General features: G+C 43.0%; 1 protein-coding gene across 4 annotated transcripts in view; it reads right to left on the reverse strand.

Moving 5' to 3' along the window:
- The window catches only part of EPB41L3 (erythrocyte membrane protein band 4.1 like 3), a 151858-nt gene extending 137152 nt beyond the window's left edge, over window positions 1-14706 (reverse strand). For all 4 annotated transcript variants that reach the window (XM_023228483.1, XM_023228484.1, XM_023228485.1 and 1 more), the window contains exon 1: window positions 14315-14706. The gene's annotated coding sequence lies outside the window, so the exon portion shown is untranslated. The remainder of the gene's footprint in view (window positions 1-14314) is intronic.
- Between the last annotated feature and the right edge of the window lie 1046 nt (window positions 14707-15752).

Below are 15752 nucleotides of genomic sequence, written 5' to 3' on the forward strand. Positions count from 1 at the left end.
AAAATTACATCAAATACATATATATATATATATATATATATATCTTACCTCAGCTACAGTGGCAAAGACATCTGTGCTTTGGTTTCTTCCTGTGCACCAGGTACCCCTGCTGTGTGCACTGCCCTCCTCTCAGCCCTAGCCCACTGCAGCCTGGCTTCTACCCTCAGAATGCAGGAGGTTGAAGATGAAAGGCAAGCAAAGGTGAAAGAATTGGTGCACAAGCTTGGAAAACTGGTACTGCTCCTCTAAGCTCCTCATGGCGAACTCACCAACATCAGTGTGGCTAAGTGCAAAGGGAGCGTTGCAGCTCTCATGCCATTTAAATGTTCAAGAACCCCAGTGAACACTACTTCTTTCTAAATCACATGTCCCCAGCTTCTAGAGCTTTTCCTCTTCTACTTTTTCCCTTGCACATTCTCTTTACTCTGCCCTCTCTCTAGTGACCTCAGCTTCTATGGCTTTAATTACCCTCCTACCTGGAGGATTCTGAGTCTAGATCTTTGAGCTGGACCTCTCTGGCTTGCCGGCTGATGCATGAAGGCTACTAGACATGGGTTCTGAAATGTCCCACAGGAACTTCAAGACAAACTCCTGACCTGCACCCGCCATCACTAACCCTGCCATCAACTCATATATATATATATATGTGTGTGTGTGTGTGTGTGTGTGTGTGTGTATGTCTCAGGGAACAGCAAGATCTATATATCTCTCTCTCTCTCAAGGAACAGCAAGTGGGGCCATTCTCCTCTCCCTCACATCCCACCATACCCAACATGTCACTAAGTCTCAAAATTCTACCTCCTAAACATTTTTCAAAGTATTCACTTTTCTCCATCTCTTCTACCACTTCCTTAGTTCAGATTATCCTCAATTCTTCCCTGGATATTAACATTAGTACCATTTATTGAGTATTTATGTACAAAGTACTTATATTTGGGGTTGCTGTATAGATTGATATATTGTGATATTAACTGTGACTTTTATGGAAAAAAAAGTGAAGTTTCTAAGTTTAAACATGTGTCCTACAAGCGTAAAGCTGGACTGCTGTGGTGCCAGAAACTGTTAAGGAGTTCAATGAGTCATTCCTGCATTCCTTCAAAACACACTCATTTTTACCATCATGATATATTGTCCTTCAAAAAAGTAAACTCCCTAGATTACTACAAAAGCCATATTAAAGGCACATCTGACCATGTCTTCCAACAAGGTAACAGCCCTCAAAGGCTCTGCCTCACCCTCAGGATGACATGGTTCACAGGGCCCTGAACTCTGACCCCAGCTGCCCCTAAGGCTCATCTCCCCGACTGCCCTTGGAGCCCATCTTACTCGTCAGCCACACGAATGTCTCCCGCTTTCCTCCTGGCCTCTGTACATACCGGTCAGTCACCTCTGACACTCTCCTGTCCAGCCAAGTCCAGACTCTATCCAGCTCTCCCCACTTCTCCATCGCATGGCTCCTGGTCATCTTCAGGTCTCAGGTTGGACACCACTCCCCATCCTTCCAGAGCCACACCCCCACAGCTGGTAGGTGAGCTTCCTTTGTGCGCCTTTCATGCCCCAATTCCCCCATCACAGCACTTGGGAGGCAGCAATTAATTGTATCTGTGCTCAGGGTGACAGGAAGCCCCGTGAGAGTGGGCAGTGACAATCACTTTGCTGGGTGCCTGTGTAGTGCTGTAAACACGTAAGTACTCAGGATATACTCCATTGTTAGGCAGATGGACGGAGGCACAGGCTGCAGAGCAAAGCATTACGGAAATCAGACGTTCCTTCCTCTGAATGCTTTCCAGCTCTACTCCCTGACAACACTCTCCATTATTTTTTTATGCATCTTACAGTTTGAAAAGTGCTTTCACATCAGTTACACCATTTGATCTTCGTAATAGTTCTGAAAAAAGAAGAAACGGCTGTTCTGCACATTTGTAGATGAGCGTATGTTTCTGAGAGGTTCAGTGATATGTTTTAGTCAAGTCACAAATTCAAGCCTTTGGATGTGTTTCTCATGTGTGGCCATGAGATACTTCAAAAGAAGAGGAGTTGTTACAGCCAAATTCTGGATTTTGGTTAGCCAGAATTGCAGTCAAAATTCAGAAAAGGGGCAGTTTAATATGGGTTAGGATCAGAGACAGATCCAGGTTTTTTTAAGTGCCAAAGCTCTTGCAATTGGGAAATCTTCTTCAAGAAAAAAGACTATAGGTCGGGCACTGTGGTTCATGCCTGGGATCCCAGCATTTGGGGAGGATGAAGTGGGCAGATCACTTGAGGCCAGGAGTTCAAGACCAGCTTGGCCAACATGGTAAAACTCCACCTAGACTAAAAATACAAAAAGTAGCCATGTGTGGTGGCGCATGCCTGTAATCCCAGCTATTCGGGAGGCTGAGGCACGAGAATCACTTGAACCTGGGAGGTAGAGGTTGCAATGAGCCAAGATCGTGTCACCACTACACTCCAGCCTGTACAACTGAACAAGACCATGTCTCAAAAAAAAAAAACCAAAAAAAAAAAAAACTGAGCTTACACAAGAAAGAAGAGAATATATTTTAAGTCAAAACACTGTTACAAGGAAAGGCAAGGTATGAGAAAAAAGAGTGGTAAGAGTAAGAACTATCTGTCTAGCAGTTAACAAGGCCTGCTGTGTGTGAGGCACTGTATCAGCCTCAAAGACACAAAGATGAGACATGGTCCCTGCCTGGTTCCACTTATAATCTAGAATTGACACCACACTTGCAGAGAAGGGGTGCAAACAAAAAGAAAGACTTGGTAAAATGTTAAACATCCCCTAAATGATAGTATCTACAGGAGCGCTCCACACGCAAAGTCTCTGGGCTTTGATTTTGCTCAGTGTTCACTGGTATTTGAAATCTTATTTGTTTACTACTCATCCCCTTGTTTAAAATACAGTTTCCACAAGAGTACAATCTGATTTGTTCATCACTGAGTATGGTGCCAGGTTCATAACAAGCATTCCATAAGTATTTGTGGAATAAACAAACAGATAAAAGAACAGAGAAAGGAACAAAATTTTACAAAGGCTCAAAGAGTCACATTTTGGCACATGCCATCAGTCTAGTCTTTTCACTTTCAGCGTGTATCTCAGTACTTTAAACTATCATTGGTGCCAAATGAGTATCCTGCCTGGACAAATCTTAATTTCAAAGACATGTGTCTGACAACCAAGTAGCTGGGAAGAAACATTGGCAATAAGCTTAAGGAGGAAACTGGGTCAAAAGATGGGTTGGTTTAATTTTGCTTGGTTCTTTATTCTCGGAGATGCTTGAACTAGGATATTTGGAGAAGAGATCATTCAGAAGCTGCTCTGAGTAGAGAAGACCTGGATTCATCTTGGGGGTCAATAAACCATTCACTGAGATAAGGCGCCTGGGGGATTGGCCTTGATCTGAGCAGCACAAAGGCCCTTACACACTCTAATATGACGGAATAAGATGCTTTACAATTCTAGCCAGGAGAAGCCTCAGGCAATGATATCAAGTTGGAATCCAACTCTTAAATAAGAGTATGGAGAAATAAGAGGTATGATGGTAAGTCAATAAGACCAGTAAATGTTTGAGAGGAACATTTTACTGGACACTGAGTGGGCAAAAAAAGAAATGAAATTTAATTGATTCATATACGTCTATTCTACCCTTTGTCAAAGATCTTTTCACATGTCTTGTCTTAATGTGAAAACCCTTAGATGTAACTCCAAACTCGCAATTTTGACGACGACTGGAGAAGGTTCAAGGAGGGGGGAAAAAAGCCAATGTCTGAAAATGGTTACATAATTTATCGGGCTTGCTGCTGCTTTGCACCAAGACATGGCCATGCTGTCAGAAAAGCTTAAGACCCTAAGGCTGAATGGCAACTACAGCTCCAAAGACTGAAGTTTCTTCTTGAATTTACCTTCGGAGTCTAAGAAACTGATGCAATTTAAATGTGATATACAGTGACTTTGGTTTTGTTGTCCCTGTGTGTGGATTATGTGAGTGTGTGTGTCCTTCTCGAATATGAGCTTAGGAAAAAAATGCTAATAAATTATAATGTAGTCTGACCATTTACTACTGATATGAACGTCACTAAACACAGCAACATTTGTCAAGAAAGCTTTTAATCATCTTAAGTTTCACATATATAAGTGAAGAACTTCAAAATATCTTAAAAGTATCTGCTGTAATCCCAGCACTTTGGGAGGCCGGGATGGGCAGATCATGAGGTCAGGAGATCGAGACCATCCTGGCTAACACAGTGAAACCCTGTCTCTACTAAAAAATACAAAAAACGAGTTGGGCGGGGTGGCGGGTGCCTGTAGTCCCAGCTGCTTAGGAGGCTGAGGCAGGAGAACGGTGTCAACCCGGGAGGCAGAGCTTGCAGTGAGCTGAGATCTGGCCACTGCACTCCAGCCTGGGCGACAGAGCAAGACTGTCTCAAAAAAAAAAAAAAAAAAAAAAAAAAGTATCTGTAGGACCCACATAGCTCAGTATGATTTTGACCAGCAGGATCACATTTACTCATAGAAGCATCTCTTCTTCAAGGCCATTTTACTCTATTACCAATCACAAAGCAAGAAAATTATCCTATTTAACAGATAAGTAAACTAACCTTTTATCCTACTTCCTTAACCTTTCAAATTTTATGTAATTTCCTAGGGCCACAGAAGTTACAAGTGATGGACCAGCCATAAAGAAGCCCAAGCATTCTGAGTCCAAGGCCAGGTTTCTTTGCTCTATGCTAAACATTCTCTCCAACATTAGTACTGTTTATTTATATTGTAACTTCCTTCTAGGTTAAATGCTTATTTGACAATAATGAAGAAGCTAGAGAGTCATTAAGACAAAAGTCCTTAAAACAGTGTGTCTCAAAATGTGGTCCAGGGACCACATGGATCAGATTTCACCAAAGTACTTGTCAGGACATAAGGAGGTTTGGAACCAACTCCAGATATATTAGATGATAATCTGTGGATTGGTCCCCAAAAATTCCTTTTTAACAAACTCATCAGGTAATTCTGTTGTATGTGAAAATTTGAAAACCACTGTGTCTCATTCTTTGCAAACCTCTACTGTTATCTAGAGTTTCACACTCAAAAAATCCTGCATTCTCACTGAGGGCCATCTTTTGGATTATGGGTTTTGTAGTGGAATGTCACAAAATTCTATACTCATCTTGAGGATCTTACAATTCCTAACACATGTCCCTAAAAACAAGCAAAGAGGACAACAGCATATACTACTGAAATGAGAAAACGTACTATGTGTACATTCTCATTAGACTGGTTCTAGATGTCTTCAAACACAGATCTCATTTCAACCTTGAAGTAGGCAGCATCCTCATCTGCTCACTCTGGGGAATCTTGCCTAGAGAAACAGAGTACCCCCCCGACAGTTACCTAGCTCAAAGTTAGCAGATGTTTCCATCTGTATCTTCCGTTAACTCCTCGTATTTTCTGTATTCTGCAACAAGGATCCCCTACTGCTGGGCCAAGGACAGAGCTGCACAACTGGAGGTGAGTGGTGGGTGAGTGAGCACTACCACCTGATCTTTGCCTCCTGTCAGATCAGAAGTGGCATTTGATTCTCATCAGAGTGCGAACCCCATTGTGAACTGCACATGCGAGCGATCTAGGTTGTTCATTCCTTATGAGAAGCGAATGCCTGATGAGCTGAAGTGGAACAGTTTCTCCCTGAAACCATCCCTCACAATCCCCGTCCATGGAAAAATGGTCTTCCATGAAACCCCAGCCTCTGCACCAAGGGCAGGGTCACACAGCAGGAGGCGAGCAAAATGGAGGTCCTTGGTGCCAAAATGGTTGGGGACCCCTGTTCTACAATATAACTTCCCCCAATGAATTACTGCTCTCATTTCAAGAATTCAAAGGAAAAGCTTTCCAGATGTCTTGAGCAGACAAATTAATCAACCTCTACTTTCTAAGTCTTATACTTAGCCAGTAAGCATATTCCTTCTAAAGTTAATAAAAGTTGTCACCGAACCACACAAATTGGTATAAAACATACCAAAATTCATCAAGAGTAATTCTCTGTAATGAAACTACCAAAAACTCCCTGCATCTCTGGGACGTTAGTAACTCTAGACACAAATTATGTAGAAGGATGCAACTGTCAGGGCCAGCCTGAGACCTCCAGACGCTCTGATGGCATCATCTCACAGAAGCCTGGGTGCACCGTTCCAGCTAGCACCACCTTCAGGATCATAAAGCTATTCTCCTCAAATGGGTGAATGAAGACTGGATTCCAGGTAAATCGAAGATTCATCAAAATAATGGGATTGTGAATAACATAACAGAGCAGCCCACATCCCTGGAGAAGGGAATGGAATATGACATTTGTTAGCACTCTATTGCTGAGGATGAAGGAAGGGTTGGGAACTGAGAGAGAGACCAAAGGAAGCTTAATATTTTCCATCTCTGGAAGCCCAATGACCCCCTATACCTACTAAACTATGCCAGACCCTGGGTGTTTTGACTCTGGAGAGCCTAGTTCAGGTCCAGGCTGCTGTATCTGCTGTCCCTCGAGGCATGCCGAGAGGCACATGGGAGAATGGTGAGCACCTAGCAACTCAGGTTAGCCTTAGCTGGGTGAGCTCGGCCCTCCATGAAGAGACGACATTAAATTCTGAATTTTAAAAAATCAGGAAATATATGGTGAAAGTTTGCTTTAGTTTGTTAGAACTAAATATTCACACACAACATTGAGATATACACAATCATCAGAGATTTTAATTTTTTAAAATATCCTGTTTTACCGCAAGCCTCTTTATATGTATATAAGAAGAGAGTCATGAACCGTAGGCACCAAGTGGCAGGAGGGAGGGGGGCTGGACGACAAAGCTTCACATCATCACCATTATTAAGGTAATGATCCTTTACCAGTATTGCACAAGACCAAAAGAAAGTATTTATTTACCATTAAAAATAATGATGTGGGTATAGATTTGCATGCATGAAAAAGCTTCTGCCAGACACACTGTTACATTTAAAAAAAAAAAAAAGTGTGGCGGGGCACAGTGGCTCACGCCTGTAATCCCAGCACTTTGGGAGGCTGAAGCGGACAGATCACTTGAGGTCAGGAGTTCTGAGACCAGCCTGGCCAACCCGGTGAAACCCCATTTCTACTAACAATTAAAAAAAGAAATAGCCAGGTGGGGTGGTGGGCGCCTATAATCCCAGCTGCTGCTCGACAGACTGAAGCAGGAGAATCGTTTGAATCTGGGAGGCTCACTAGAACCCAGGAGGTGGAGGTTGCAGTGAGCTGATATTGCGCTACTGCACTCCAGCCTGGGCAACAGAGTGAAACTCTGTTCTCAAACAAACAAACAAACAAAAAACAGTTACACAGAAGTATTTAAGATAGAAGTCTATTCATGTAAAATATTATGTAACCTATGTGTAAGTCTGTATATGTGCAAAATGATGCTACTGCTACTTACAAAGCACTTGTGATATACCAGACACCGTGTTCAGTGTTTGCATGTATTACATCATTTAATCGTTGTACCCATGAGACATAAGCATTATGCCCATTTTATAAATGAACAAACAGGCTCTAGGAAGTTAAAAGAACCATGCCGCATAGTTATTAAATAGCAAGGCGGAGAGCCTAACCCAGGTCTGTCCTATTCCACTCTGATACCTAATACATTCAGAAAGGCAGATAATGAGATTTCTTTCTTTGGTTTTTCAGTATTGTTAGAATATATTTTAAAGTGAGAATGTATAATTTTTAATATTTCAAATAACTGAGATATACTCATTGAAAGGATAAATAAGAAGAAAAATCTTTCCATATTTAGTATACCTCATTTTCCACCTTAAACAATCCAAAAGTAGTATTTAATCCTCAGTTAAATACTCCCACAAAAATATGGAATGAATTGCCAAAATATCAATCATTGAGAGAAAAAAATCATACTCAATTTCTGCAAAATTTTGGATAACTCCATTAACTAAAGACCATCTGTCTCCAGATTCCTATTCTTCCAACTCATCCTACACTTATCACGAGAAAAAAATATTCTTCTTCCCTACTCAACCACTTTCAATGACTCCCCACTACCTAGCAAAGTCCAAAATATCCCTTACTCTCATATCCAAAAGCCTTCCACAATCAGACCTCCCACTCCCTCCTTAGGCGCATCTCCCGTTACTCCCCAGTCTACAGGCTATATTGCAGCTAAAGGTAGGTCTCTTGACTTCTGGAATGTCCTGTCTGGAATGTCTGCTCAATGACTAATTGAGATTCTCTATCAAAATCCAGTCATCTTCCCAAGGCCAAAATGGAAAGTCAAAATGGGAAATGAAGAATTTTCAATAGATTTTTTCCTATACAAGGATGCACATATCCTTTTATAGGAAACAATCAATAATACATAGAAAAACAATCACTGATACAGAGAACGGATAGTGTAAAATAAGCACTACATATTACAAAGTACATTTCAAAAAAATTGCACAGCCAAACGATAAACCATATTTCATAAGATTCATGACACTGATCATAAGAGATAACGTTATGTTATATAGCACTCTGCTAATTAAGCTATGACTCATACATTTTTAGAAACTGGAATTTTCATTTTCTTCTTATCTAAAGAACTCAAATTGATTTAGTTATTCAACGCATAAAGAAAATATAAACAAAATAGATTGGCCAAGGTGTTCCTAAAAATTCTTACATATTCAGAATTCAACTCTTCCAAATTGCACGTCAACTAAGAGTTACTGCAATCTATGCTTTTCCACACAATATCATCTTGAGTCACCACAAGCACTAGAAATGCATCACTTAAGAGTGCTCCATTACTGTCTCCAGGATGTTCTCCAATAGACTAACATCCAATGTCCAATTTTTGATGCATATTCACAGTCAATGAATTAAGTTGCCAGCTTTTTCTCTGCCACATGGCTGAGAGCCATGTAAGACATATCCCAATTTCAGAGATGTTAAATGTGAAAAAATAACTTTCTTTTAGAAATGATGAAATTTGGGGCTTGAATCAAATACAAAGAAACTCGCTATTTGAGGATGTAAACACAGGCATGTACGAAAATGACCGAAGAAGAGAGAGCTAACACAGAAAATAGTTTTCCTCTCTTTAGTTCAATGCTAGGAGATCAATATCATCTCCCAGCACTAATCCTTTTCAGCTTTTGTCACCCTCCCATTTGATCCCTCCCCTCTTCAGAGGGCACCCTCCACACTCATGTCCTCCATGACACCAATTAGAGCTGGCAGGAAAGGAAGCCGACTCCCTGCAGTTCTTGCCTCAAAGAAACCATTCTTCTTTTCTCTTGGTACCTGCAGAATTCTCCTCCCTGATATGGCAAAACCTCTAGGACCCACCCAATTTGAGCTATAGACAGAGGTAACAATCTTGTTATGAAGAGGACCATGCCATTAAAAATAATGACCACATACATGAGTCCGGTAATTCTCGTTTTTAAATAAAGCAGCAATGCTTTTTAAACCTTCTCCAAGATTTTTTTTTTTTTTGGTAGTAAAGCATAAGTTACAAATGGCCCCACTTTTTAGACAATTCTGTAAGTATTTACTGAAGGCTTTAAGTGTCTAGACCTCTACTGGGTTTGGGAAAGAAACCTCAAAAGAAATAACTCCCAATCCTCATCAAGCACCCACCCAATATAACTGGAGAGAAAAATATATACTCAAGGCAGGTTAAATACTGCATTTGTTTCCTAGGTCTAATATAGACCTTTCAGCATTCTCTCTCTCGCGCTCTCTCTCTCTCTGTCTCTCTGTTTTTAGTTTGTAAGGCAGGGTTATAAGAACAACGTATCAAAATGTCAGCAATCTAAAAATTAACTTGTCAGCTTTTTCTCTGTACTGCAAATTACAAAAGAATTAGGGGTTTGGTGCTAATAGAAGCTTACAGTTCCAAAGTATGCAATTTAACCAATCATCGCAAGGACTAAAAATGCAATACCAAAGACATTTCAACCAAGTAATCTGCAGTTCTGGCATCTAATTTCAACTTCTCTACTTGTGCCATTCTTCCCAATTTGTTTCTTCTTTATGCTTTGAAACTCTGCTCTGGAATTGCTACACAGTTAAGAAAAAACTGCCCAGAGCTCCTACATACATAATACACTCACATGAAAACTGTCAGTCATCTTAGCAAGGAGGTATGGAAAAGACAAGGAACATCTGCAGCCATTCTGTGGTTCTTCATTTTTTATGCTGATATTACTATAAATTCAGAAAGGAAAACATGAAATGTACTTTATTGTTTCTGAATTTCAGTCTTATTTATTCAACGCTAATTTGGGTGAAACATGTCTCTGATCATCTCTCTACTAGAATTCTAAATTAGGATTAAAATGCTAAATTATAAAATAATTAGTACATAAAACAAAAATGGAAATGGAAATCAATTACTCCAAATCACTGCAGATATCTTCTACACTTATGAAATACCTTTTTCCATTTTTTCCAATTGCCAACTGCAATCACATCACTTAAAAATAAATGAGAACATTGCCTACCCAATAAGTAAACTGCATCTTCAGAGAGATCACATACTTTTTTAAAATTACTAATAACCTAAATCAAGAATTTAAAAAGAATGCTCTTTTAGTACAAAGAACAGTAAGAAATATGTTGACTCAATATATAAATACAAATATACTCATTTTTCTTGTTCTTTAACTTTGTAAATGGCCCTTCTAAAAAATTACAGTATTTTTCTCTACAAAAGGAATATTCAATGCTTTCTACTATTTCACACACACAAAACACACACACACACACACACACACACACACACACACACACACCCCTCTCCTTCCTTCCTCTTGGAGACACATTTTCCCATATAGTCTTACATTCATTTATATCTTCTAATTCTCCAAACAATACCTCGCAATGCAGTTCAACTTGAGAAAGGAGAGTCTCAGTCATTGATCAGGCAAAGTTTTAAAGCCAGCGAGATGCTTCAGATGGTCTGGTTCTGCCTGCCCCACCCTTGTTTCCTTTGAGCCATAGTGATGTCACAACACCAGGCAGGACAATGACTTCACTGCTCCAGTCCTTGCTTCTGAGCACAGAATTCCTCACAGCCAAGGCAAACCAAATAACTGCAGAACCCTCCCCGGGCTGAGTGCCTGATGAATTTCCAACAAATCAGCAGCTAGCTAGCCTTTTGAAAGAAATAGACGCAGCAATCGCACGATTAAGGATCTCTCTAAATGAAGTGGTGCTAAAGATAAATTTGATTCATGGGTTTCAATGGTGAGTCTATATTCCACGGAAAACTGATGGAGTACTTAGAGGAGACTATGGGAATTAAAGATGGCCAGGGTAGATTACTCAAGCACCCTCTCTGGGCCGGGCTCGGTGGCTCACGCCTGTAATCCCAGCACTTTGGGAGGTCGAGGCAGGCGGATCACCTGAGGTCAGGAGTTCCAGACCAGCCTGGCCAACGTAGTGAAACACTGTCTCTATTAATTAAAAACAAACAAACAAAAAACAAAAACAAAAACTAGCCAGGCATGGTAGTGATCGCCTGTAATCCCAGCTACTAGGGAGGCCGAGGCAAGAGAATTGCTTGAATCCGGGAGTCAGAGGTTGCAGTGAGCCGAGACTGTGCCATTGCACTACAGCCTGGGCGACACAGTGGGACTCCATCTCAAAAAAAAAAAAAAAAAAGTCCCTCTCTTCTTTATATATAGTCAAATTCTCACAGAAAGACAACATTTATCCCTCAGTCTACTCTTGGAGTTCTACTTTACTGGAGAGGACATGAATTCTAGTTTGTGAATTTTAGGGAAAGTACTAACTTAAAAGATGAATACACATCATATACCATGGAAGAAAATACTTTTACAGTGTTTTACAGAAAACCCTTTTTACAGCAAGTTCCTGCCGCACTTAATCTAATATACCATATAAGTCCAGAAAAGATTCACAAGATTACAGCAACACATCTCTCAGTACGTGGATAGTTGCATCTCTTCTACCTAGGCGGCCCCTTAATGCATTTGACCAACCAGTTCTTAAAAAACAATTATAAATAAAATTGCATCCGATCAAGTTTAAAAATATCCTGATCTTTTATTTCAACACAAAGTTTGCCAAAGTCCAAGGACTGTACAAGAATTGATGAAAAACTGCTTTTAACCTAAATCGTATTCAAGCAGAAGAAATGTCTTAAACATTAAATGTAAATATTTCACTGAGACACTGACATTTGACCTACAGCTCCTGAATTCTTCACCTAAAACGGATTTACAAACTAAAGTGGCTACTCTTCTTGTTATGGATGAATTATTCACAAAACACGATCTGTTTTGAAAAACTTATTTTGGCTAAAGTGTATTAACTAAATAAACTTGATGCAGTAAGTTGTGCATCTGATAGTTTGCTTTTCTAAACTACCAGAAAACCATAATGCAAATGAGACAGTATAAAGCATTCAGCTCTCAATGCCTTGCAAATTAACAAACTGAAGTCACGCTTCTCCAATTTAGTATTTATTCCCTCTCACATTAATTTTGTTACTCCAACTAAAGTTTTTAAAGTTTGATACCAAAATTAACATGCATTTTTTAAACACTCTCTCTGAGCCAAGACAGAAATCACCTCTCAGTCCCCGGAGTTCACTGGAGCTTGATGTGCTGCTCTCTTTTCTTAATAGGGCTTTTCTGCTTAATTTGCTGTAATTGGGATTACGTCCATGGCTTACAGATATCAAGTGGAATTTTATCATTTTTGTTTCCTTGAGACTTTAAAAATCAGGGTGAATTTCAAAAATAATGTTTTTAAGCACTTCGTGTGACGCTTCCTGTACTAGAGAAGTTAATGCTACCAAAAGAAACTCCAGCACACCTGGCCACCTCAGAGAGCTTAAAATTCCCATTGCAACCCCCGCCCCCAAAAGGACAGGCAGGATATCTGCAAAAGCAATTCCGCAAGACTAATGTAAAAAAGCTGAAACAACTTAAACACGCAATGGAAGCACTGCATTAGCAGGACTGCCGGGCCCTCTCAGGACCTCCCAGCCCAACCTCCACAAGTAATTAATACCACATGTTTCCTTTATCATTCTATTTGTTCTGTTCCGCAATCATCTCTACCAACTTTAACCCTGGGCTGCAACTAAAGGAAAAACCCTAGGAAACTTCAGATCCGTAATATAAAAAGAAAATTGAGAAGAATACTCTCATTGCAAGGGACCACAGTTACAATTTACTAGGTAACCACACCCACCGCATTGCAGAAGCCATGAACTTCGCGGGCGTGGGGGGCGGGGGGGGGTGGAAGGGGAAGAAGTCGGGCGAGATGAGAGGCGAAACCCGAAAAAGCAAGCCCCTGCGGCAGCAACCAGGAAACACCCGCCAGGAACTGGCTGACACCCCAGCTCCAGCGGTCCCAAGCCCCAGCCTCCCCACCCCCACCGCTGCAGAGCCGCCTTCGCAGACACCTCCCAAGGGGAATCGCAGCCCCGAGGGCGCCAGGTGAGTCGCGCCGCCCCGAGCCCCCGGGCCACGACAGGCCGACCCAGGCACCCCCGGCCCGCCCCCGGATGCCAGAGGCCAGGGGCCCCTGCAGGTGCCCAGGCCCAGGGCAACCCCGCTTGGACGCTCCCTCCTCCTCCCCCTCCGGCCGGGGGCCGCTGCCCCAGTTGGGAGAACCAGGCAAGTTATATAAAAGCGGCCGGCCCCGCTGCCCAGCGGGGATGCTTTGTGCGGAGCGCACCTTACCGGCCCCGCGCCGCGCCCGCCCGCGCCTGCACCCGGGACGAGCTCGCAGCCGCCGCGCACTGAGCGCACGGCCCCTCCCGCGGCCCGCCAGCCGCCACCCGCCCGGGCGGCGCCGCAGTGTCGCCCCCTGTCCCTCGCACCTCCCCGGGGGAGGGGCCGGCCCGCGCTCGCCCCCAGTCCGAGGGGCAACTTAAAACATGGCGCCCCGGGCGGGGGGTTTGCGAAAATTGGCGGAGAAGGGACGCGGGGACCGAGTTGCCCCATCGGCCAGGGATCCCAGGGAGGCCCCCAGGCCGGAGGCCGGGACTCAGGCTCTGCGCGCCGGCCCAGCCACTGCTGCAGCGCGGCGGGTGGAGCGGGCGGGGGGCGCGGCGCACAGGCTGGGCCCGCCGAGGGTCCCGGCGAGCGGGAGGGCGGTTGGGGACCCCGGGCGCAGGGCTCGGGATTCGGGAGACCGCGCGGCGCCGGAGCCACGCGTCAGCCCCACAGCCCGTGCGCCTAGCCCCAGGCCTCGGGCTCTTCCTCCGCACCTCGTAAAGCCGAGACCCCCTTGCAGTCCCCCACTCCGGGAGGCGGAAAAGTTACCTGGGATCAGCGGGTAGCCCAGGCGCGCCGCGGAGTGGGGACGAGGCTCGGGCGCGCGTCCTCGGCGGCGGTGCGCAGGAGGCTCGGGCGTGGGGAGGAAGCCGCAGCCCAGGGCTGCTCGCCGCGGCTCCCCCCGCCCCCTGTTGCAGGAGACACCGAGGCTCCGCGGAGCTGCGGCGGGGGCCCACGCCCAGAGACCGTGCAAGGAAAGCCAACCTCGTCCTGCCTGCCCTCCCAGCCGCGGGGGAGGGGGCCACCGCAGTACTTCAGGACAGTTACATGGGCACAACCTCCTCCTTCCTGGCGCAGGGTCAGGCTCCGCGGACGACGCCTGGAGACAGCTGCCAATGCCAATAGCTTTAGCCCTTGATTTCCACTTAGATGATGGCCTGGCCTCTCCAGCCCCCTCTCCCCCCACAGACATCCCTTGTGAGAAAGGAGGGAGGGGGTGTTCCTGACCTTCAGGTGAGTTATTTATTGGCTAGGGACTGCAGTATTTTTTTTTTTTTTTCTTTTTGGAAAGAAAATAAAAATCAAGTTGGTGGTGTCTTGAAGTCATGTTAATAGAGAAGATCTGAATTAATGGTTGATAAGAGAAGTCGCCCATCTTTCAGTAACTCAGCTACTCCATCCTCTCCAGTATCTATAAAGCTTTCCACTGAAATGGAGCGGAGGGGACTCAGTGATTTGTAAGTGAAATAAGTAACTCCTGGTCATCTCACAATATCTTAAGATCTTACCGAGTAACTAAGACATTTAAGAAATGTTTTTATGGGCACAAAAAGAATAGAGTGAATAAGACATAGTATTTGATAGCACAACAGGGTGACTATAGTCAAAATAATTTGTACATTTCAAAATAAAGTATAATTGAATTGTAACACAAAGGATAAATGAAGGATGGATTTCCTGTTTACCATGATGTGATTATTACACATTGCATGCCAGTAGCAAAACATCTAATGTACCCCCATAAATATATATACATATTATGTACCCACAAAAATTAAAAATAAAGATATTAAATATTTTTTAATTTTTAAAATAAATTTTATGTATATTTAAGTCATCCAACATAAGATACATATATAGTAAAATGGTTATTATAGTAGATCAAATTAGCACATCTGTCATCTCACATAGTTATGCATTTCTCCCAACACCCCTCTACTTGTGGCAAGTGTAGCTATAATATACTCATTTAGCAAAATCGTGAATACAAGACACTTCTTAGCTCTACTCCTCGTGTTGTACATCAGATCCTTTTCATATTGTACATTATTTTTTTTTAAATAGAGCCTTCTCCAAATCATCCAGTTGCCCCTCATTAAAAGAGGGAAAAAAATGGATTAACAAAAATATTGCATTTGCTACTGGATGCCAAAGACAGGATACAGAACACGTGCCTCTGGGAGGGATTAGTGGGTCTGATCTGTCA

This window comes from Piliocolobus tephrosceles, chromosome 18, assembly GCF_002776525.5.
Source record: "Piliocolobus tephrosceles isolate RC106 chromosome 18, ASM277652v3, whole genome shotgun sequence".
In the NCBI taxonomy this organism is placed as follows: domain Eukaryota; kingdom Metazoa; phylum Chordata; class Mammalia; order Primates; family Cercopithecidae; genus Piliocolobus; species Piliocolobus tephrosceles.